We start from the raw sequence: 24946 nt of genomic DNA, 5'->3' as shown, positions 1-24946 counted from the left end.
TTAACAGCTCAAAATAATACAAATTTATTATCCCACAGTTTCCATGGGTCAGGAGTCTGGCATGTCATGGCTGAGTTCTGTGCTTAGGGTCTCATATGGTTGAAATTGAGGTGTCATCTGGGCTTCTGTTTCATCTGAAGTTCAAGATCCTCTTCCACGCTTTTTTAGAGGGTTGGTATAATTCAGTTCCTTACAGATGTAGGACTGAGGCCCCTGTTTTCTGTTTGGATATAAACAAGGATTGGTTTGGGGTCCCAGTGGGTACCCACTATTCTTGCCATGTGACCTTCTCTATAATATAGCATCTGTTCCTTCAAGGTCAGCAAGAGAGTATTTCTGTTGCTTTCAAACTTAGACTTGCTCTTTCTCCTACCTGTAGACCATGTGATTAGGTAAAAACTACCCTAATAATCTACCTTTGATTAACCTAAAGCCAATTGATTAGTAACCTTAATTATATTGGCAAAAATTCCTTTCAAACTATAATTTATCGCAGGAGTGATATATCACATTTGTGCTCACATTCAAGATAAATATGTGAGTTGATGGCTGGGTTAAATAATTCAATGTGGGAAATCCTCTCACAATTTATCTGCATATAAAATAATCACATTAAATAAATCACTTTAAATATCTTACGATTTTATTTGTCAAAATATCTCAGTAAATGTTAAAAAAAAAAAGACGGTGTAGTTTAAAGATAGACAAATAGATCAGTGTAACAGAACAGAGTCCAGAAATATACTCACATACACGTATGGACAACAGATTTTGACAAAGATAAAAAAGGAATTCAGTAGACAAAGTGTAATCTTTTACCAAATGGTACTAGAACAGTTGATATTCATATGTGAGACAAACTTCAATCTATACCTCCCACCACACACAATTACTTAATTTAAAATGGATTACAGACTTAATTGTAACATTTAAAACTAGTTAATTTCCTTAAGAAAACATAGGAGAAATCTTTGTGACCTCAGTTAGGCAAAGATTTCTTCAATAAGGCACCAAAAAATGATCTACGGAGAATGCACTGGAGTTCTCTAGCAATGTATCTCTCGCCTATCTTGTATTCTATGCTGCAAATTCTAGTTGTCTTTGTCTTCCTAGACCATCACTTCTTCAAATCGGGGAGTCCATTGTTCTCCGCCTGAGTTTCCCCTCCCTGTACTGTAACCTATTTTCTCTCGAGGCGGTTATTAGCCAGGACAATCACAGGATTCACCTCATTTGTTTCCCATCTTCAGGGGTCATTCTCTGATGCCCATTGTCTTGTAAACTGTTGTTCCATATATTTCCATTTGTTGCTTCTCTGTTACTCAATTTCCTACTTTAGACTCTTGAGTCTCTCTGCCTCCCTTTCTCTTGTTCTTTCCATCTTCCATTCATCGTCATGCCCTGCAGTAGCCTTTGCTATGGTTTTGAATTCTGGTACCATTGATCTTTAGGTGCCTCAGTCTCATGATCTACAAAATAGTGATAATAATAGTATTTAATAGGATTGAGTGTGGCGAGGATTAAGATAAAAAGTTTAAAGCTCTTGTTCTCATACTGGCTTTCCTCATCTTGAATTTTTACCCTCTTTATCTATTACCTTCGCCTAAGATTAATGATGCCACTTCAATCGCAGAGATATGGCGGCTGCTATTTCAGGTCAGCCATAGTTACCAAATTGTTAAACACCTTTTACGTTTTCCAATGATGTTTATTACAATGTATAGACATAGGGACAAATGAAAACTCAGAAAAGCCCAACTTGGTGATCTGTGATCATCTATGTGAGAGAAACTCATATTTGCACTTATGGTATAGGAAACTGAGATATTAAAAAAATAGACATGATAAAAATAATTTAATGGAGATTCTATGGGATTTTATGTTCTCTGGGTAATGGCAAGGGAAAAATAAATGAGAGGGTGAATCATCATAAAATGGGAAGAAAGAGAAACTATCTGATTTGACATGGATTGGGGAGATACCAATCAAATGATACAATTTTGAGATAAGTGAGAGATTTAAGTGGATATATCAATTAAACAAATTTATGAGTCTGCAGCTCAGAACATAGGTATCCACTGGGAAAAAAAGTGAGATTATTCAATATATAAAGATATTTAAATTCATCATGTGATAACACAGAAGACTGATTATCAAAGACTCATAAAAATCATCATTTTTAGCCATCAGCAAAGACAAAGATTCTATTGATTGGATTAAATACATTCCATGTGAAATAATCCAGATCTTTCAGACATGGATTCAGAAAAGGAAAAATCATCACTCCCACTTTACTATGCATTGTGGTTGAGGATTAATGAACAAGGTATAAACAATGTGTGTGGAAACATTCCCAAAGAAGTCATTTGCTTTTGGGGCTCCTCAGCTTTGCATATAAAAGATGTTTACATTCCTGCCTCCTATTCTCCAGGCAGCTATTCTCCAAAAGAATCCATAAAGTCTCAAGTGTATACAAGTAGCAACCTAGGCATACAGGCAGATCCTAATAAAAAGCCATTTCTTTCTCAATAGAGAATACCACCCTTGTCCTTCCACTAGTAAACATCACAGTGTATTTATAAGGAAGTAGAACCCTAGATCGATCTTTCACACCTTAGCACTGAGAAAGGTAGTAGTGGTATTATCAGTTTCTTGAGGCCAATTTCACTTTTTATTTTTTTTTTCCTGGCCAATAATTTGTATATCATTGGTGGATTTCAAATCAGTCTGCCTAATATTTTCTCATTTGGTGGTGGTGGTGGGGGGGGGTATAGAGGGTACCATATAAATAGGTTTCGTTCTATTTAATTCTATTAATGGATATGCAAATTCTTCATTACATCATACTGCCGTGACATTAGAGATTTAGAAGTTACACTATCATGTTCTGTTCATTCCCAGTAGAAATTACCTGTTCCCATGCTTTCAGTGACTAGGATAGCTATCCGAAGCCACTAGTCAGTAAAATTGCAGATTCTATCTGGTTTATGGGTATGTGCATGTCCAGGATATCATAATATAAGCTTTTACAGATATAGTTTCCCAGATATTTATGACATTACCCATTTCTCCCCACATAAGAACAAAATGGTGTTGATCCTTTATGTGCCCAGTCCCAGTTGAATCATAGGAGGAGTTTCTTTTTTCATCTTTGGAATCTGAGATATTAGGGAGTGACAATCATGCCTTACTCTGCTGGGGCATCATCATAGTTGATGTTATCCATAGCATCCCCTAATACATACCACCTTATCCTAGGTCATTAACCTTACTGACTATAGATCTTTAAATATACCAGAACCCATACTGTCCTTTTAATGAGTTTGGTGTTTCATCAGTTTAATGACATGACTAGCCAACTCACAAATTATTCATCATTCCCAAATGACTGCTGATGCCATTCTCCTCAAATAGAGGGTCCATTAAATCCCAGAATCATAAGTCAACTAAAATTCCCATATCGCATCCTGCCTAACGTGTCCAGTTGTTATGAAGTCACCACATGTTGTTACCATGGGGTGTTTTGGCATGAGACGGAAGAACTGTGTAGCCCATTAAACTCTCCACTGGGCAGAGTCTAACTCTGAAAACAGCTCAGGATGGGTTGTCATAAATGCCACATCTGCACCTCAAAATAGAGTTATTTGTGATGTGTGACTGCCATATAAACCTGTATCCCCTTCTCCTGAGGTTACCCTGTTTCCATGCCAGTTTTCTTAAAGGTACTTAATCTACATTCACATTTTAGTATATTCAATGAGGCAAGTCAAGTGCTGACCTTCCGGAAGGGTAGTAGCAATTGGCTTCCTATCACATTGAGGCAGCTGCATTTATTTGTCATCACATTTTAAATTAATACCATGTGCAGAAGCTAAGCAGCATAATTCAAGTGTAATAATCATCTTAAGATGTATTTTAATGTTTATTTATTTTTGAGAGAGAAAGAGAGACAGAGAGTGAGCAGGTGAGGGGCAGAGAGAGAGGGAGACACAGAATCCGAAGCAGGCTCCAGGCTCTGACCTGTCAGCCCAGAGCCCGACACGGGGCTCGAACCCACAAACCGTGAGCTCATGACCAGAGTCAAAGTCAGACGCTCAACCAACTGAGCCACCCAGGCGCCTCTCAAGATATATTTAAAAATAACCAATGGAGTAAATATAGTCCACAAATCATGCACCCGATGTTACTTCTAACTGGTTGAATCTTAGGTGTGCATTGTTATCTTTTCTCCCCAGATAATCCAGATCAAGTTTTTAGGCAGAACCCATAAATCAGCATAAGTCAATTTTCATTCTTTGTATGAAACAGGTCAGATGACTTTTCCCATATTTTCCATTAGTTAATACTGGATCTTAGATAGCTGAATATTATTCTCTTGCTCTGAGATACCCTTATGGGAATAAAATTACTGCATCTTTCCCTGGAATTACAAAACAAACATTAGGTGCCCTTCCCATTTGCTATAAACTTCATTTGTCTTGTATTACCTGTTTTAACATATCCTTCCTTCCTTGGTTGGGTGCTCTGTTTGTTCATAATTCTTACGTGTAGACAGACAAAACATCAATATCTGTCTCATAGGCCCTGTCTTTATCCTGTTTCCAGGAAGAAGTCTTAGGACCTGATAGGTCAAAAGTTATAAGACTGTCCTTGCCACTTGGTAATGAGGACATAATCATAATTATGTCGAAATTAGCTACCAGGGCCAAAATGTTACCCACTCTAGAGTTCATTTAGAAATTTTCGCTGAAAAATTTATCTAATAGGTATTGTATCTTATGTATCAATATCATTCTCTGTCTGGCCATAGGCAAATGCAGCTGTTGTCTTAGGGTCACCAAGTCAAGTAGATGAAAAGAAAAATTTTGCAAGGTTGGAGAGATAAAAAGTTGCATAATTGTGTTATGTATTCAGTGAAACCTCTACTCAGAGGGTATTAAGGAACATGACATATCTTGCTTAAAATATTTTCCTGCTTACAGCCATACATTTGTAAAGTGTGTATGTTGATCAGAAGAAACTGGCAGTCCAAATTGATAGCCTGTTTGCTATGGCAAACTTCAATTGTATTTTCTACAGTTGCTTCTGAAACTGAAGAAACCCATGAAAAGCAAAAACAAAAACAACTCTAAATTCTAAACAATACCCATGTTTAGCTCCCTGTGGCTACTGGCAGGAGTCCAGAAATTCCAGCGAAGTGCAGGCCTCTGAGTAATAAGAATATTATCTAGAGCCATCTTAAGGAGATTTCTTTCCTGTTGGTACCAGCAAAAAAGCGGAGTCTCTTACCACATTAGTGGTTTTACTTGATTTGAGGTTTTACTTTGCACAGCCTGATCATACCTATGCATGCTCATTTCATGAACTCAGGATACTAATTCTAGGGATCTGATTAAGGTATCTCTGATGATTTCCAATCTGTTCTCAGCATCTCTTCTCGGCAGGCAAAAAAAAAAAAAAAAATTTTTTTCGAGGATTTCTACACGAATTACCTTGAATCTTTCTGTAAATTTCCAAGGAGACATCCATAACTGAGTAACTTAAACAGCAGTGGAGTTTGTCATCTAGTTAGCTAGAATTTCTCTGTCTCATTATACTCTAAGGCCATTGGCTATAGCACAAGGTCTGCAAATGTCCAAGTGGTATTCTCTGTGTGGGAGCCTAATTCCACCTGTGTCTGTTAAATGACTTGCTCCCAGCTTCACCTAGTGTGAACTGTTTCTTCTCCTTCCCCCCCAGGGTTTTATACTGTCTCTCAACTATATTGCAACCGATCTCCAAAACCGCCATTCAACCCTAAGTTCTAGAACACTAATTGTGGACCAAACAGCATAATGGGCTTCGCTGAAAGGGAAACATAGGGTTTAGACCGTACTGAGATGGGGAAAGGGAGATCCATCAAGGGCTCTATCATAGGACTCTGCAGGCAGTGAAGAAACCAGGTCTGCATGAACTCATAATGACACTTTCCTGATCATGGTTCTGGATCTATCAACTCCACTTGATCTGTGAACATTGCTACACTGCTCTCTGTATGGAATGTCTCCAACATTACCTGAGACATGATAGCTAAAAGTTCTCAAAATTATCTGATACATTTCTGTGGCAGTGAACAGTTGTTACTCTTTCAACACCCAGTAACAAATTGGAAATTGTCTCTCAAATAAGCTATAGAATTGGCTGTGAATGGCAATTTTAGAGCTCAAAATGCAAGAAATTTTGGATGGATAGTGGTATTTAATTTCTACCAAAGGGTTCAGTCTGTATGAGTTCTGGTTGCAAGCACATTTAAAACCTTGCGAACCATTTAGAATGTACCAGTGAGAATTCTTAAATAACTGCCTTTTGTTAATCTTTTTATATGTCTGCTTAGAGCCAATTCCAATTTGGAGTTCATTTTGGTGACTTTAAGTATAGAAGCCATCAAAGCTCCTAAGTGGGAAGTGGGGTTCATTAGAACCCCACTAGTCTAGCTGGACATTGGAATATTAGGGTTAGAAAACAATGAATGTGCCTAATGTTTTCAAGGATACCCATGATTGAATTGGCAGACATACTAAAAATTTCACAAATTGGGCTGAACCTTGCTTGATATTTAGCTGGATTCTTCATGCAGGCTCTTTTTTGCTAAATGTATAACTCCAGTCCTTAACTTGTCTTACCCTTCTTTCCATAAGTCAGCAATCTTGATATTACCAATGCAGGGCAGTAACTTATAATTAATGATTTTCAAATCCAAATATCTACAACACTAGATTAAGACTGTACTAGTGAATTCAAATATCTTTGAGTCTAGACCATGAAAGTATAATGCATATCATTCACATATATATAGCCATGACACCTTTTGCTGGTTCTAGGCTCCATTGAAGCCTTCCTCGATTCTTCCAACAAAATTTTATTCAGATATTTCTGGATGGAAAATGGTGTCAAGATATAAAATTAACTGATTAGTATCTTTTTTCAACTTTTTTTAAAAAATTGAAGAGGTGAAAGACATTGTCATCTTGTTTAGTCAAGAATTAAAACCATGAAGTTCAATAACTAATGCAGTCTGGTGTAAAGAAAAAATAAGACTTTTAGAATCTGACACAGGTGGGTTTCTATCTTCTCTTTACCATTTAGAAACTGTAATATGAAATATTGAGAAACTTAATTGAACTATCTTTACCTGCAAACTATTTTCATCACATTTTTCTTTAAAACTTTTTTTTAATGTTTATTTATTTTTGAGACAGAGAGAGACAGAGCATGAACGGGGGAGGGTCAGAGAGAGGGAGACACAGAATCCGAAACAGGCTCCAGGCTCTGAGCTGTCAGCACAGAGCCTGACGCGGGGCTCGAACTCACGGACCGCGAGATCACGACCTGAGCCGAAGTCGGACGCTCAACTGACTGAGCCACCCAGGCAACCCTCATCACATTTTTTCAACTGAAAAATGCGAATGCTAATATATCTTACATTACAAGACTACTCTAAGAATTAGAGAACATTTCTGGAAAGTGTGTTTCCCAATACAGTAGTCACCCCCCAAAAGATTAGTGTTATTAATATCAATAGACGAAGATAATACTTATACGAGATAAAATAGCATAGAATATTAAGAAAGAATTATTTGGTGGATAGGGTTAACCAGTCAGTTCTGTTGATACACAAATCATAAAAAGACAAGATCAATTGGATGTCTTAATCGAATAGATAGTGATTATGTTAGTATCTAAAATAATAGAGTTAGGGGTATCTGGTAGCCCAGTCAGTTAAGAGTCTGACTTCAGATCAGGTCATGATCTCACAATTTGTGGGTTCGAGCCCCGTGTCAGGTTCTGTGCTGACAGCTCAGAGCCTGGAGCCTGTTTCAGATTCTGTGTCTTCCTCTCTTTCTGCCCCTCCCTCACCCATGCTCTGTCCCTCTGTCTCAAAAGTAAACATTTAAAAAAACAAAAATAAAAATAAAATAACAGAGTTAAATACCAATATTTTGTGCCTTATATTTTAAGCCAAACAGAAGTATTTTCCTCAGTGATTTTCTTTGGTACCTGACTTGATTATAAATTCATAGCATTTTAATATTTTATTATGACCCTGTATAAAGGAGTATTTTGAAATATATATATATTTCTCCAAACTCATAGCTTCTAGTCTTCTTCCTAGAATGAAGTCTCATTGTATCTGTATAATAGTATTTTAAATTACTGATTTGACAAAGAATCACAAGGATTGTGCAAGGGAGAATCTTTGTAAGAAAAATAATTAGACAGATTTCCACCTGTTTTTCATTTACATGCAAAACGTAAGTTTCACAATTAGTTCCAAATGGGGAGATTCACTCTGGAGAGTCTGTCTCTTGACCTCCTTCCTCCCACACAAACACATCTTTTTACCTCTATCCAGGCAGGTGTAAGAGGCAACAACAATGTAGACAAGAATGTTGGTACCAGGGATTCAAGTCGGTCCCCTATGAAATATGAAATACGTTACAACATAGACAACCTCTTATTAGCAAGAGTAATTAACCATAATCTTTTGCTCATACCCCATTTCCTCTGGCAACTGTGGCATGCTTTGCTGACACTGCAGTAAACTTCCCGCTCACTAGTAGCAAATTTTGATCTCTATGTTTCTGTAGATAACAAGACTCTGCACATAAGGATCAGCGATTACAACATTTTACATTCCTTTTGTGCCGGGGGCTTTATTGTGCTCTTGCTTCTTTTTATTCCTCTCGATCACCTGTAGCAGCTTCTGCCCATTTAGATTAATTCTTTAGGCCAGGGAATCTGTTCTGCACTACTGACTTAGTGTGTTTTAATAAAAACATGCTGATGGCAAACTGATATTTCTGAGATTACCTTGATCACAGAATTGAGATTTATTTTCAATAATATGTTTTTATTTCACAATTATTAGCAGGGGATTTATACTTGAATTTACATCATATTTTTAAAATTTTTTTTTAATGTTTTTATTTACTTTTGAGACAGAGAGAGGCAGAGCATGAGCAAGGGAGGGGCAGAGAGAGAGGGAGACACAGACTCCGAAGCAGGCTCCAGGCTCTGAGCTGTCAGCACAGAGCTCGATGCGGGGCTCGAACCCACGGACTGTGAGATCATGACCTGAGCCAAAGTTGGATGCTTAACCGACTGAGCCACCCAGGCGCCCCTATCATAATTTTTAACTGTTAAAGGCTATATTTTAAAATGATAGCAAATGCATTATGAACACAAAACCCTGCTGAAATATCTAATGTCACTGAAAGTTATCTTAAATGAAAATATAACAGGACTTTGTCTAAACATACTAATATTTTGTAAAGGGAACTTTTGTGTTTGTATCACATTTTTTAATCCGTCTTCAGTAGATAATTAAATATGAATACATGAAAATATGAATGATCGCATGCATTTAAAACTATAATTCTCCTTTTTCACAAAGCTAATAATTTTGCAGGTGTATAAAACTAAAAGCAAAAGGGTAAAGGAAGAAAAAAGATTTGGGAGACATACAATTTATCATTTAAAAAATCAAATTGAAAAAGAAAAGTACTGGGTAACACAAAACAGAAAACATGAATTTATATCATGAGACCTGATTTCTTACAAATACCTTTCTATCTCTTTCACTAAGGAAATAAATAATCTGTCACTCGACTTAGAATGTGGAAAGACTGATGTAGAATTTTATGTAAATAAGGAGTCAGACTTCTACCCGTTTAGAGAAGAGTGGTCTAAATTCAAGTTGTGGAAAATTCCACAGGCTGTGTAAGCTCTCTAATTGGAGGACTCCGGACAAGCATGTCTGAGTCTGAGAGCCAAAAGTAAGTACCATTTCAGTCTCTGCCTCCCCACGGAATAGTGGAACACCATCAGGCAGAAGGAAAGGCAGCTGCCACATGGTCACGTGGCAGTCCCAAGTGCCTGGAGAAGGGGATCAGGGCCCCTTCTGTTATCAGACCAAAGGACAAAAAAAAAAAAAAAAATTACAGTCCTTTCTCGGGTGGAAAAAATATCCTCAGAAAACTGAGGATTTAGGGTAGGGACAGAGAGACAGATCAGATTATTTGAAGAAACGGTTATGAGCCTGGTCCATTACACTAACTTCTTTTACAAATACGCTAAAAACACACAGTGTAGTCTCTGCCTTTATGAACCTTGTATTTGAGAGAGAAGGTAAATCCACATGAAACAGGTCTTCAATTTCTAAAATGGACGATAGAAGAAAATTATACATACATACATTCATATATATAATATATGAAACATAAATTTAATCCGCCTTTAGCTTAAATGCTTCTTGGTGTTCACATTTCACCCACTTGAAGCTCAGATGTCACCTGCTTGAAGCATATTGACAATGCTTTAGAAAAAGAAAACTTTATTTCCCGATTTTTTTTGAGAAAATTACTAATCAGAAAGTGCAAAATGTGTAACGACATACTTTGCTTTTATTATTGAGCAATTAAACCAAACACATTCCTGTTAATCAATCAGGTGAGCACGAAGGAGGTGATCTCAGCAAGATCCTCTTTTCAGTCCTTCATCAGTTACTGTAAATGGGAGGCTACCAGGATTGCAGCACTCTGTGTATGCAGAAAAGGGCTCTCCCACTGTGCTTTTGTGTGGCTTCCCTTCCAAAGGATGAAAAAAAGAAATATTACCCTCTATGCTATAATATTGCTCTCGGTGTTTGGCGCTGTGCAGGCTTTCAGATTCCTGAACTAGAAAGGGATGTTTTATTAAGAACAGAAAATAAAAACTGGCTTTCAATGTTGTCTAAAGTGAAATGTGGGATTATTGACTTATTAAGTAGAAAAAGAATGATTCAATGTTAATGGCCAGACTACGACTCAGAAATTAGATCAAATACTATTTTCAAATACTAATGACATTCAAACAAAATTTGTACTGTGATATAAAACAATATAACTATTGTTTAACAAATGGAAAAGAACAATTTCTCCTTGTTAAGCTTTTGTTCTACATTAGTATTTCCCAAAATAACAGTATTAGAGGTACTGATTTCAGAGCATTGCAAAAGTCCTCACAGAAAGAAAGAGTGGAAGGTAGAGGTAGGAAGGGAGAAAGGCAAAAAGAGAAAAAAAGAAAAAGAGAGAGAAAAGGGAAGAAGTAACTAATTGAGAAACAGAAATATTAATATTGTAGAGTCACACAATGTAGGCTATGAAATTAGAGTTTTCTATCAAATAAGACAAAATTTACATTACCTTCGATACTAATGTAAATGAGTATGCTTGAGGCTCAAATATTTTTGTATACATATATATTTTATTTTTGCTTTGGTTACTGCCTAGTAAACTTTTAGGAGGCCCGTGATTTCATCTCTCTAGATTCGTCATACTCTGCTCTGGAGTTTCGACACTGGTAAATATGCACAGAACACTCATTGCCATTTTACTGCTAAGAATGTCACTCCAGGCAAGGCAAAACTATTCTCCCTTAATGTGTTTTGCAACATAGTGTCTGTGCCCAAACCCCCTCCATGTTATAGCCTTTTAATATGGAGGGCCTAAACTTTTGGAAAAAAAAAATTATCAAGTGTTCACATGCCTCTTTTTTTAATTCTATATCTCATACCTTTACCTGTACCCTGTTTAAATGGAAAAAGAAAAATATGAGGACAAAAAGTTTATCATATGTCTTAGTCTGTCAAGGCCGCTATAACAAGATAGCACAAGTTGGGTAGCTTGTAAATGATAGAAATTTATTTCTCACGGTTCCGGAGGCTATAAGTCCAAGATCAGGGTATCAGTATGGTTCCGTGAGAGTCCTAGATTGCAGACTCCTGTACCCTCACATGGAGTAAGGGGAGCAGGAGCTCTCTGGGCCCTCTTTTATAAGAGCACTAATTCCCTTTTTGAGGGCTCTGCCCTCATAACCTCTCAAAGACCCCACCTTCTAATTTTTAGAATGCTGTCATCATATCTACATCATCTATCTTAGAGCATCTTTGTCCTGTAGAGTAGATGCCTGTGAACTAGTTTGACAATTGGTTCCAAAATTTCTTGCTTTATCAAACCTGAAATTGACCCCTAAGATTCTTTACCAATTACTTCTACCATCTCACACCACCCTACATTCTCTCATATGTCTAATCCTAAAAAGTTTGTTCCAGCCCCTCAAAAACAAATACAACATCTCTCCCTTTCTTTCTCTTTCTTTCTCTTTCTTTCTTTCTTTCTTTCTTTCTCTTTCTTTCTTTCTCTTTCTTTCTTTCTTTCTTTCTCTTTCTTTCTTTCTCTTTCTTTCTTTCTTTTTCTTTGTTTCTTTCTTTCTTTCTTTCTTTCTTTCTCTTTCTTTCTTTCTTTCTTTCTTTGTATTTTCTCTTTCTTTCTCTCTCTCTCTCTCTCTCCCTCTCTCCCTCTCTCTCCTCTCTCCTCTCTCTTGCATGCATTATTATATGCAAGTAACTTGGACTGTTCTTATATTCTAATACTTAGAACAATACCTGGTATGGAGTAGGCTTTCAATAAATCTTTATTTATGAAAGGAATGAATGACTGTATGAGTGAACAAATGAATGTCAAACATGAAATTGGGGCCTGTTATAACACAGGCTATCCACTGTGGCAACTTTTGGATCAGAATAGAAAGAGAAAGATATAGTCAGTAGTCTTAGGAAAATTGGAGATGTGAATAGGATGAATCTGCTGATCATGAAGGCACTTTCATATTTTGAAATCTGGAAATGTAACCAGATGGTCTTATCTGAGAACCCTACACTTAATTTGAAAAGACTGGAGGCAGGTGTACTATAAGGTATAGTGTCTGGGAAGAATCATACTAGGATGATAGGATTAGATAGGAAGGGAGGATGAGAGGTAAGTTGGTGTTTGCTTGTCCATTCGTGTATTTTCAATCTGTGATGCTACAACATTAAAAGTCAGATGCTACAGAATATGGGCCATTTATCTCATAATAAAGACTTTACTTCTGGGTTTTCAATGGCTGGTCTTAAAACATCACTGGTCCTGAATACAGGGTAAGCCATGATTCTTACATTAATTGCCATCTCGTATCCTTGACCATTAAACATGCCAGACATTCAGACTCCTGAAATTTTTTACCTGATGATCAAAAGTGATGATTACTTTGGATGATACTTTTGCTGTTATCACAATGTGTGAACCAAAAGAGACGCTCAAAACATACGAATACCCTTTTCCTAGTGGATATAAATTAATCTTCACTTGCCTCAAAATTTACCACTATTTGTATAGTCTCTACAATAGGATAAAATAAAGTAGAACAAAAAGAAATTTAAATATTGTACAGTAACATTTTTGACGTAATCTTATAGCCTCCCTATGGCTTCTGAATACACAAGATTGAAAGAAGTCTAAAATATGAATTTTTAAAATATTCTTTGAGATAACCTGAAAGAAACAACAAATAGCGATAGCTGACTTTACCGATGCAGGGCTATAAAGATCACCTTCTTTTATCCTATCCATTGTATGCAGAATAAAGAACACATTTATTATGTGAAGGTCTGGCTTCGTGAATGGATGGACTAGGTGATAGGAGTTGAGGGATTCTGTGCCAGGTCAATGCCTACCAAATATTGTGTTCAAGTCCTGATGCTATCCATGGGATCCTGTAAGTTCCCTTCCATGAGAGTCTCCCATAAAACATAAATACTCATAGGAATTTTTATAATAATAATAATAATACTTATTGCTTGTAGTGCAAACAGTGATGACTAATGACATGGCTAACACCTTTATAATGTTTACTATGTGCTAGGCACTGTCGTAAGCACTTTGCATATATGAATTCACTTAATCATGGCAATAAATAGGAGGAGATACTATTAAATTCCCAATTTTACAGACACAAAAGCTGGAATACCGAGATGTTAAGTTGTCCAAGGTCACAAACCTAATATTAAAAAAGCCAGCATGTATTATATAAAATCTCTCTGTGGTGTCAGGGACCACTCAGAATTACATTTCCCCCAAGGAAAGGAACACAATGGACTACACTATAAATATATAAGGTGTCTAGGTGACGAAGTATATATACATGAAGATGGGAGATAGGAAGTAAAAATAAAAATGGTGTATCACTGATGAGAAGAACTAAAATAACTCAAGAAAGGAAGAAAGTTTTAATGACGTTTGAGCTACTCTAGGGTTTTTAACTACAGCTTTAATTTTAAATGGTTTTTTTTTTTTTTTTTTTGGATTGCATTTATAGAAAATGCTGTTTGTTGAAAATCTCCTTCTACTCATCAACCAAAAATGAAATGTCAGTGCCTTTATTCTTCCTTATTTATATTTAAAACTCAAATCTCCAATTTCCAATAAGGTGTTTATTATGTATGTTGATCAAAATGCCTGCTAATGAGTAAATACACTTCTTACTTAACAAGTAAATATCGTTGCTATTGCTTCTGACGATCTTGCTAATTTGTGTCAGGAATCCCCCTGACAAGCTTTCATTCTCTGCCCTGCTAAAGTACATTCAACTACAAAATCTCTCCAAAACACCAGTCAATATTTCCTGGATAGTTCTTCCCAGCAGCACCCATTGAGAAGTGATTCTAAAAGGAAATTCAGGCCAAGGTCAAACTGGCTGTTCTTCTAAAATCAGTTTTTACCTTGGGCTCCTCATTTGGAAGAGATTTACAATGACTTACCCCTCATAAATTCATTCATTTTCTTTCCATTTTTATGGTCAAATCAGATGGCAATATAAAAAGGGTCAAAGACATTTTAGAAATTGACTGATGAGTTTCAAATAATAATCGCTAATACACATGGAGCAGTTAACCACATTTCAGGTATTAACTTTATTATAAAAGGTAGGTACTATTATTATTGCCTCTTTTGTGAATGAAGAGCCTGGACTAAAAAAGTTAAGACACTCAGGCACATTGCCTGGCTGGTCACTAGCAGAGCTTGAGTTCTAACCCAGATAGTCTGAGGCAGAATCCCCATCCCTCACTTCTTCTACACTATGGAGATGAATAATTGTGTATAATTATTTAAAAGGGATCAAAAGAACTATGTCAAGATCTTTGGAAATTAAAGAATTTAGTAATGCTTTGCAATAAGTCTCCATTTCGACCCTCTTGGTATTGGTAAATATGTCATATCAGGATAAAATAATAATGCAAAGTGTGGAAAACAACTGGATAAAAAACTGAACACACATCAAGTTTTGTTGTTGTTCCTAGTAACTACCAGTATTTATAACCACCACTGCAACCAAATATAGACTATATCGACAATGCCACAGTTTCTTTATGACCCCTTCCAGTCAATATCCACCTCTCATACGAAACCATTGCTTTGATTTCTAGTACTAACAGATTAGTTTTACCTGTTCTTGAATTTCACATAAAAATATACCATATAGTACTTATTGTCTTGTGTCTGGCTTCTTTTACCTAATATAATATTTTTGGGTTTCATCTATGTTTCTTGTATGTTAGTATTTCTTCTTTTTTCCCCTATTTTTTTCTTCTCTTTTTTCTTTTCCCTTCCTTTTCATTGCTGAGTAGTATCCCATTACATGAATATACTACATTCTGTTTTCCTAGTTCTTGAGTATGGGCATGCAAGCTTGGCCAATCATACGTTCTCTCCTATGACATAAAATTCTCTTGAGCTAACACAAAGATACTGTCAAAATAGAGCAATTATTCACAGAGGCAGCACTGAGAGAGTCCAGGGGTAGCAAGAATCCAGTGATAGTGACAGTGGTTGGAGTGGATCCTCAACACAAAATTTCAGTTGTGTGATCTTAACTACAATTCTTGCTAACAAGTTTTCATTAGTCCTGGTCCATTTTTCTAGACCACTCCAGTTATCCGTGACTTCTCAGAGCTTCTTGCTATCCTTCCAGTTAGAATTAAGTTTCTGCTTAATTATCAGTACTGCTTTCTATTGCTTGCCACCAAGAACCTTTATTGGCCAACTCATTTCCTTCAGGACCTCAAGATTACCATCTGAGGTAACAAAAGTTTAAAACCTCTGATCATAGCAATAGAAGTAGTTATTGACAGAGTGGCTAAATTGCCTTGTCCCTGGATCAATGATTGCTCTTAATTCTGAAAGGTATCAAAGTCCAGGATCATGAATTTTCTTATGTATTTATTTACACATTCATTCATTCATCGAAAAAATAAATAAGAACAAAACTGATATAGCAAAATGTTCACTGCATGTTTTAGGATAAATGCTAATGTACATAGGCTCATAGTATGTAAAAGACATGTGTGAACATTTTTGTACATATACCGAGGTGCTGCATTACAAAATTGAAACAATATTTGTATAGAATATATTTTTTTAAGTTTATTTATTTATTTTGAGAGAGAGGAGGAGGAGAGTGGGGCAGGAGCAGAGAGAGAGGGGGAGAGAGAGAATCTCAAAAGGTTCTGCCCTGACAGCGTGGACATGAGACAGAATCTCAAGCAGGATCTGCACTGTTAGTGCAGAGCCTGATGTGGGGCTTGAACCCACGAATGGTGAGATCATGACCTGAACCAAATACTAGACTCAGATGCTTAACAACTGAGTCACCCAAACACACTGAGATAATTTTTAAAAAATCATATTATTAGGTTTTTTTTTTCATATTAAATATAAATTGCTTTAAACTAAGGAAAAAATAAATTTTATAAAACTAAGTCAATGCCACAATCCAATTGCAATTTTGTTCTCTGTCTGGAGTAAAGAAGAAGCTTCAGGGGCACCTGAGTGTCTCAGTTTGTTAAGCATCCGATTTTGGCTCAGGTCATGATCTCGCAGTTCGTGAGTTTGAGCCCTGCATCAGGCTCTGTGCTGACAGCTCAGGGCCTGGAGCCTGCTTTGGATTCTGACTCCCTCTCTGTTTGCCCTTCCTCTGCTTGTGCTCTGTCTCTATCTCTCAAAAATAAATGAATATTGAAAGAAGAAGAAGAAGAAGAAGAAGAAGAAGAAGAAGAAGAAGAAGAAGAGAAGAAAAAGAAGCAGCTTCAGAGAGAAGGAAATGTTGTCATTCTTCCTGGAACCTGGAAGAAGGTACAGTGAAGATACATGTTTTCAGGGAACAGCGTGTGGCTAGAGTATTAGAGGAGTTGAAAAAAGTGGAAAAACCGAAGATTGGGAAAGAAAATTAGTACGTTATACCTTAGAAAGATCACTGTCTAATCTTCTATTCCAATCATCCAAAATGAAATTTCAGCTTGGTTCAAAGCTGCTTTAAAAAATCTTGAATGATGACTATATTGATCTTGCTTTTAACAAAGCAAGGGCAGCTTTTGACAGATAATAGTTTCTAGAGAGAATTTTCTTGATTTCAATGAGTTTTATTTTGACAGTTAACTTCTATTAATGACAATTGGTATTGAATACATGTTTCTTTTAAAATAAATTTATTGAACTGTAAAAAGTCATTGATGTAAGTTATTAATGTAAGAACAATGTTGAATAACAGAATAGGTGGGTCTGATACAGAGATTTGGTAAAGTAACAAAGGCATTGTGATATTAGTTGAGGTTTGGGAAGTTTAACATAAAGTAATCGAACAGTTTGAGGTTTTGAATTGAAGACTTACTTTCCCAAACGTATCTATGCAATTCAGTTCCTTTAAGTGAGGTCATATATTTTAAATAAGTTTTTAGTTTTTTCCTTCATAATCATAATTATGATTGAAGATGTGTGGCGTAGTGGAAAGAGAAGCAGCCATGGGCTCAAGGTTTCTATTCTCTCCGAATATTTCTGGATATTTATCAAGCTTACTTCTGCCATCCACCATAAGACCGCCAATAAGTCCCTCAACAGCTTAGAATTTCTTCCTCCCTTCAGACGTTCCTTTTTCTTCAAAAGGATCCCCTTACAAGCATATTGATAAATGAAGTCACCGGATCTATCATTAATTTCAAGTCCATGCTCTGATTTTAACACAGATCCTGTGATGGAGGAGATGGAGCGGTCAGAAACAAGAATAAAGGGCTTTTCTTCTCCATTTCCTCCATTCCTTCTCACCTGAACAGTTTGCTATTTATACATTTCAAAGATCCTATTCGATGGAAGCACCCTGGAATTAAATTTGAAAGCTTCGAATTAGATTTTTCCAAAAATCTTAGCCAATTAAAAAAAAAAAAGAAAGAAAATGATATATTCAATTGATTCCATGTCCTTGTTCATACTATTTTCAACTATTCAAAGAACATATATCTGCTTTATGGGTAAAATTAAAATAATGTATTATAAAATTTGAATGATCGCAACCCATGTACTGTTAAAATGTGTGGTTTACTTCTTTAGACAAGAAGGTGCTACAGATCGTCATATAGCTGTTTCTCTTGCGGATGTCACAATTTATTCCTGGGAAAGCATTGCAGAGCTGCTGCCTAATTAAATAAACTTTTCAGTACAATCAGAGACAGATGCGTATAGTTCTTACCAAAAGGTTATTTGTTTTTCGCGATATTCCATATAACACACACACACACACACACACACACACACACAAAATCACATTCAAAAGTCTCACCATCAGAAAAATGGAGCAATTGAAACACATTCAGATTCATTTTACAGTTTTTTTTTAAATAAAATGTAGTTTGGCATATCTGCAGAATAAATCTATTTAAACTCAATAGGGCACTTATCTCTTTCTTTCCCTGAGGCGATACTGTAGGATACTGAGTAGAGTAGCATACAGCAATTACAGTCATATTAGAACGACAAAATTTAGCTTCTAAAAGGGTTAGAGGACTCGGGTATGAAGGAGAAAAAGATTTTAAAACTCAGAGACACACAATGCAAAGCCATTAACCATTCATTCCCGCACACAGCAGAATTTAAAGATGCATTAAAGAATCTGGGTGTAGATTTTGCTATCATTTACGGCAGGTGTTTAGGGAAAGGGTAAGATTCTGATTCTGATGTAACAATCACATGAATAATAAGATTTTTCAGATATGGAAATGCATCTTTTATGTAATGTAACTGTTTAATAAAGGCTTCAAATGTTTTTTAATAGACTTTGTTTAAAAACATTTTTTTAATGTTTATTTAGTTCTGAGAGACAGAGAGACAGAGTGCAAGCAGGGAGGGGCAGAGACACAGGAACACCCAGAATTTGAAGCAGGCTCCAGGCTCTGAGCTGTCAGCACAGAGCCTGATGTGGGGCTCGAACTCACAAACCGTGAAATCATGACCTGAATGGAAGTTGTACAAGTAACCCGCTGAGCTACCCAGGCTCCCCTAGACTTTATTTTTAAGTCGTTTCAAAATTGCAGACAAAATCAGAAGATGGTACAAAGAACTCACATATATTCCTTCACTGAGTTTCCCTGTAATCACTATCTTACATTAGGATGGAATGTTTGTTGCATTTAGTAACCAAATATTGATACAGTACTGCTACATACTTTACTCAGATTTCCTTAGTTTTTATCTAAAGTCTTTTTTCTGTTCCGGACTACAACATTACATTTACTTGTTATGTTTCCGTGGGTTTTTCATGCCTGTGAGTTTCTCAGAATTTATTTCTGCATGTGATTTTATAGGACTTTGCAGGATTCCCTCTATTGAAATTTCTTTGATGTTTTTCTCATAATCAAACTGAGGTTATGATTTACTGGGGAGAAGACTATAGCTGTTAACGTGTCATTTTTTCACATTGTATCAAGGGTACATTACATACTATCAGTATGAGTTATCATTGTTGATGTTGACCTTGATTATTTGGTTGGGATAGTGTTTGCCAGGTTTCTCCACTCTACTGCAAAGTCACCTTTTCCTCCCATGTCTCCATATTATACTCTTTGAAAAAAGAGTCACCACACACAGCTCACACTTAAAGAGGGTGAAGTATTTACATAAATTACATGGAATTATCCTATAAGAGAGGATCATGTTTTCCAGTTGTTTACAAAAAGTATTTATTTGTATCATATGAAATTCTTACACTTTGGGTTATAACCCAAGAGTACTTTATTGTTTAAATTGTTCCAGTTTTGGCAATTGGGAGTTCCAATTGGCTCCTGGATATAATCCCATGCATGTAGGTATTTTATTATTATTATTATTATTATTATTATTTTAACATTTATTTATTTTTGAGACAGAGAGAGACAGAGCACGAATGGGGGAGGGGCAGAGAGAGAGGGAGACACAGAATCGGAAGCAGGCTCCAGGCTCTGAGCCATCAGCCCAGAGCCGGACGCGGGGCTCGAACTCGCGGACCGCGAGATCATGACCTGAGCTGAAGTCGGTCGCTTAACCGACTGAGCCACCCAGGCGCCCCAACGGAACTATAATTTATATTCAAATATGTATATATGTATCTATTAAGCTGTAAGTTTATACTGTCTCCACCTATAATTCATTACCTATGAATCGTTCTAGCCTCCTCCCCTTCCTTATCTGCAAACTGTGAGAAACCTGGCTCACAACCTACCGTCCATTACTCAGTTGCTCATTTCCAGTATGTACACACAGCAGTATCAGAATTAACCTGCGGGTCCAATAAACCGTGTTTTCAACCATAGTACAATGCTTATCTGCCATCCTTTGCCTTTAATCTCACCGTGTGCACTCATTTCCAAAGTTTCTCTAAGGCTGCATCTTTCCGTCCATCCCCTTTAGTGAAACTGTTTCATGCATTTGTGATACAGTTGGCTTGTTTTGTCACATTCTGCACTCCATCCGGTGATCTCCCATCTCTTAAATGATTTTTAACAAATTTACACATAGTAGGGCATATCTTGTAAAGTTCTATGGGTTTTGATATATGCATATCAGGTATCCACCATCCCAGTATCGTATAATAAAGTTCCGTCACCTAGAAACCCCCTGTGCTTCACGTAGTCACCCTCCTTCCCTTCTCCAGAGCCTCCGGTGACCATAAATTTTTAGTGTCTCGATAGTTTTGCCTTTTCAGAATGTGATATGATGGGAATCATACAGTACATAGACTTTTAAGACTGGCTTTTAAATTTTGAAATATGTATTTAGGTACATCTGTGTCTTCATGGCTTGGTAGTTCTATTTTTCATCATTGAATAATATGCTGTAGAACAGATATATCACACTATATTTCTTCATTCTCCTGTTGATGAACATTCGTGTTGCTTTTAATTATGGTGTTTAAGAGTAAAGATTCCATACACATTCTTGTACAGGTGTTGTGTGAATATAAGTTTTCAAATTATTTAAGTGAATACCTGGGACTATAATTACAAGACTTATGATAAGACTTTCTTTACTTTTGTAAAAAATTACATACTGTATTCCAAAGTGGCTGGGCCATTTTGCATTCCCGCCAACACTGAGCTAATTTTCTCCAGCAACTGGTATTGTTAGTATGATAGGCAGAATAATTGTTCTCAGTCTCTGTGAGAGAAGGCTCTTATAAAATCTTTTACAATAAAGAGTAGGCCTTTTTTAAGGAAAACATACTGACTGTATTTCACAAAGGTTACTGTTTCCATCTTTGTGCCTCTGATTTTTCTTGGCTCTTTACCTTGAAAACCTGGTGGGGTTCCTGTAAGTAAACTCATGAGAGTGTGAGGGCTCCCTAAGACAGACTGAGGTCTCTAGAAATTTCTCACTTTGTTAGTCCACAATCCTCATCACTGAAGTATTCCTGTCAGTATATGACTTCAGTGGCTGTTGGTCCACAGCAGCTGATCTCAGCTCTGATTTTTTTTTTTTTTTTTTTTTTTTTTTTTTTTTTTTTTGTCTGTGTCTGTCTCTCCAGAGTCCTAGGCAGTGGTTTGCATCGACTTCAGTTCTCTAATGGGTGGAGATTGTCAAAGCCTGAGTTTGTTCAGCTTTTATTTAGTAAAGATGGAGATGACTGCTTCCAATCTCCTTAACATGTAGAAGCTAGAACTGAAGCTGGTTTCCAGTGATATTTTTTGTGTGAATTTAGGATGCATTTGCTAATCATCTGTGGTCACTCTGGTACGTTGAATTTTTTTTTTTTTTTTTTCTCACAGAATCTCATATCTTCTACTAAATCTTGCCGCTGTTACAAACACGTAAAGTCATGAATCTTCCCACACATCTTCAAATTCATTTTCAGTGTAAAGTGCCAGGAGTTATACAGTCAGTCACTTGATACTCTTGTGCCTCAGTTCCCTAATCTCTAAAAGGTATCACTACAGGGTACATCTAGAATGCTGTGCTAGATTGTCCAGAAATTCCCATTGTTAATATTCTAGGTAAAGTTGTGTATAAAAATAAAGTTTTGAAGATGGAATCACAATTTGAAGCAATGGCTCTCAAAGGAGTTAATAAAAGCAGCATCAGCTTTATCTGGGAACTTTCTAGAAATGCAAGTACTTAAGGCCCACCCAAGACATAAGAAATTAGAGATTGCAGGTGGGACCCAGGATCTGTGTTTTAACAAGCCGTTCAGGTGATTTGGACACAATCTACATTTGAGAACCATTGCTTTAGGATAGTGTATGCTTTTACACAATCCCATTCTGAATATTTGCTAAGTTAAATAATCATAATTAATTTATATGTATTGTTTCTATCTGTTTAAGCTTTTATGTATTGGTTTTCAAAACAACATTTTTAAGTGTACTTATAAATATGACCTCTTGTATATGAGTACCTCCTAATAGTGTAACTTAGTTTTTTGACAAGTCTGGGATTATAGATATGTGATCGCTTAGTATGTCTACAGATTCAGCTGGGAGCAATGTCATTATAAACGGAAGTGAAGCTGTAATGTTACAGGGTTTCATGAGCAGGATTTTTAAAATAAATTTGTAGTAAATGCTTAGAATTTGAACTTCCACGTTGACACAAGTGAATGCAAATGAGAATAAATTACCAGCTATGACTACTTTATGCTACGAGATTTTATAATGTGAACAAAACTGAAACTTTGTTCCTAATAGGCTTAAGAGCTTTGTTCACTCTTTCTTTCTTTCTTTCTTTCTTTCTTTCTTTCTTTCTTTCTTTTTCTTTCTTTCTTTCTTTCTTTCTTTCTTTCTTTCTTTCTTTCTTCTTTCTTTTTCTTTCTTCTTTCTTTCTTTTTCTTTCTTTCTTTCTTTCTTTCTTCTTTCTTTCTTCTTTCTTTTTCTTTTTCTTTCTTTCTTTTTCTTTCTTTTTCTTTCTTTCTTTCTTTCTTTCTCTTTCTTTCTTTCTTCTTTCTTTTTCTTTCTTTCTTTCTTTCTTTCTTTCTTTCTTTATTTCTGTAAGGTAAACATTTGGATGATATTTTCTTTGACCACAAATCATCCCATTTTTTCCCTTTCTGTACCTACTTGCTTTGAATATGCATAATATGTGATATACATCAACATTTATGGCAAGACTACATTATTTTCTCAGGTGATCAAGCTTTAAAAGCATAACACAAATGCTTTCTGTAGAGCTAAACCGGGCGAGGCTCTATATAATATAAATGGTTTGTAATCTGTGAACAAATAGTTTTTTTGATGAGATTAGAAGTGTTCTCTACAAATTTAGGTAGATGTTGAAAAAGATGAAGAAGTCGGGATTTTCCACAAAACTTACCACTATATCTCCCTCAGAACACAACCATTTGTAGGGGCACCTGGATGGCTCAATAGGTTAAGCATCTGACTTCAACTCAGGTCATGATGTCACAGTTCATGGGTTTGAGCCCCATGTCAAGGGCTCTGTGCTGACAGCTTGGAACTTAGAGCTTGCTTCAGATTCTGTGTCTCTCTCTCTGCCTTTCCCTGTTTGTGCTCTCTCTCTCTCTCTCAAAAGTAAAATAAACATTAAAAATTTTTTAAAAAAGAAAACAACTATTTGTAAAATATATTTTAATCAAATCCATCTTCTCCTCTATGTGTAGACCGATGATTTCCTATAAAAAATCTTTGTATAGGAAGGAAATAATGATTAAGACTGTGTGTTCTGTTTCATCGAAAGAACACCTGAAACAGAACTGATGGTGATGTTTATTAAATATACAGATTTCAGAATTAGACCAATGAAATAAAGATGAGAGAATCTGGAACCCAAACATTGGCTCAGAAACCTAGAGGAGCTCTGGTTTCTGTTAAGAAGTAAGGTCACTTTTAAAATCTCTTCAAAACACTCAGAATTGTTATTGGTCCTTGGTAGTTAATACTGCTTGTTTACTGTAGTAAAGGTAACATCTCCTTAATGGACCAATTTATTAAAGTTCTACTAGTACAAATGAGATGTGTTGTTAGATTCACTGTAATGATGTCCAAACATAGAATTTAAATATTAAAATTCTGAAAATGTTAATCTGCTACATGGTTAGCAGGTAAAGCATGAAATAGAGTGTACCAGTAATGTTTTCACAATACTGGTTCTCCTTTCCAAAGACGTGCAATATATTGGGGAATATTTTTTTTAAAATACAATTTGAAATAACTATGATTATTTCATTTTACACTATCAGAAAACAATACATCTAAATTGGGAAGCAGTGACATGAAAAGTAATCATGGGTTTTCAAGCCTTCTGTTTCTTTTCTTTGTGTTCTAAGGGAAACCAAAGTATATTTAAGACTGACTTCCTTCGTGATCTTTTCATCTTGTGCTATAGGGTTGGTTTCAGGTAGCTATGGTAGCTAAATTGAGAGGCACTGTTTGCTTTTAGGACCCCCATTGATTTTTCCACATCTGTTTTATGTGTCACAATGACTAAAGCAATACTTTGTTAGCAAAAGAGTGAATTAAGAACCACAGTAAAATTTACAGTAAAAAAAGGTTGACCTGAAAGGAAAAGGCTGGTTATATTCATACCAATACTCAGAACAATTCCTGGACTATAGTGGGAGTTCAACAAATACTGTTGACTGAAAATATATATCAAAATTAATTAATCAAAATTACTAATTATGTACTTAGGTTTTCCACACTTGGGTTAATTTAATAATAATATAAATATTTGAAAATAAATTGTGTTTGAATAAATTTATATAAAATTTTAATGGTAAATATTCAACTGTATCAACCCCA

General features: G+C 36.0%; 1 long non-coding RNA gene across 1 annotated transcript; it reads right to left on the bottom strand.

Annotated features, from left to right (window-relative positions):
- Nucleotides 1-23589, bottom strand: LOC109266244 (uncharacterized). Its single transcript, XR_002079631.2, has 4 exons — nt 23499-23589; nt 8383-8456; nt 1229-1469; nt 1-220 (listed from the first exon to the last, which is right to left on the bottom strand). It is a non-coding gene; the product is annotated as an uncharacterized LOC109266244 (long non-coding RNA).
- Nucleotides 23590-24946: the final 1357 nt, after the last annotated feature.

This window comes from Panthera pardus, unplaced genomic scaffold (assembly GCF_024362965.1).
Source record: "Panthera pardus isolate Hobbes unplaced genomic scaffold, ASM2436296v1 HiC_scaffold_16, whole genome shotgun sequence".
NCBI classification, from domain to species: domain Eukaryota; kingdom Metazoa; phylum Chordata; class Mammalia; order Carnivora; family Felidae; genus Panthera; species Panthera pardus.
The sequence above is the reverse complement of the archived record's forward strand: the minus strand, read 5'-3'. Positions and strand labels throughout refer to the sequence as shown.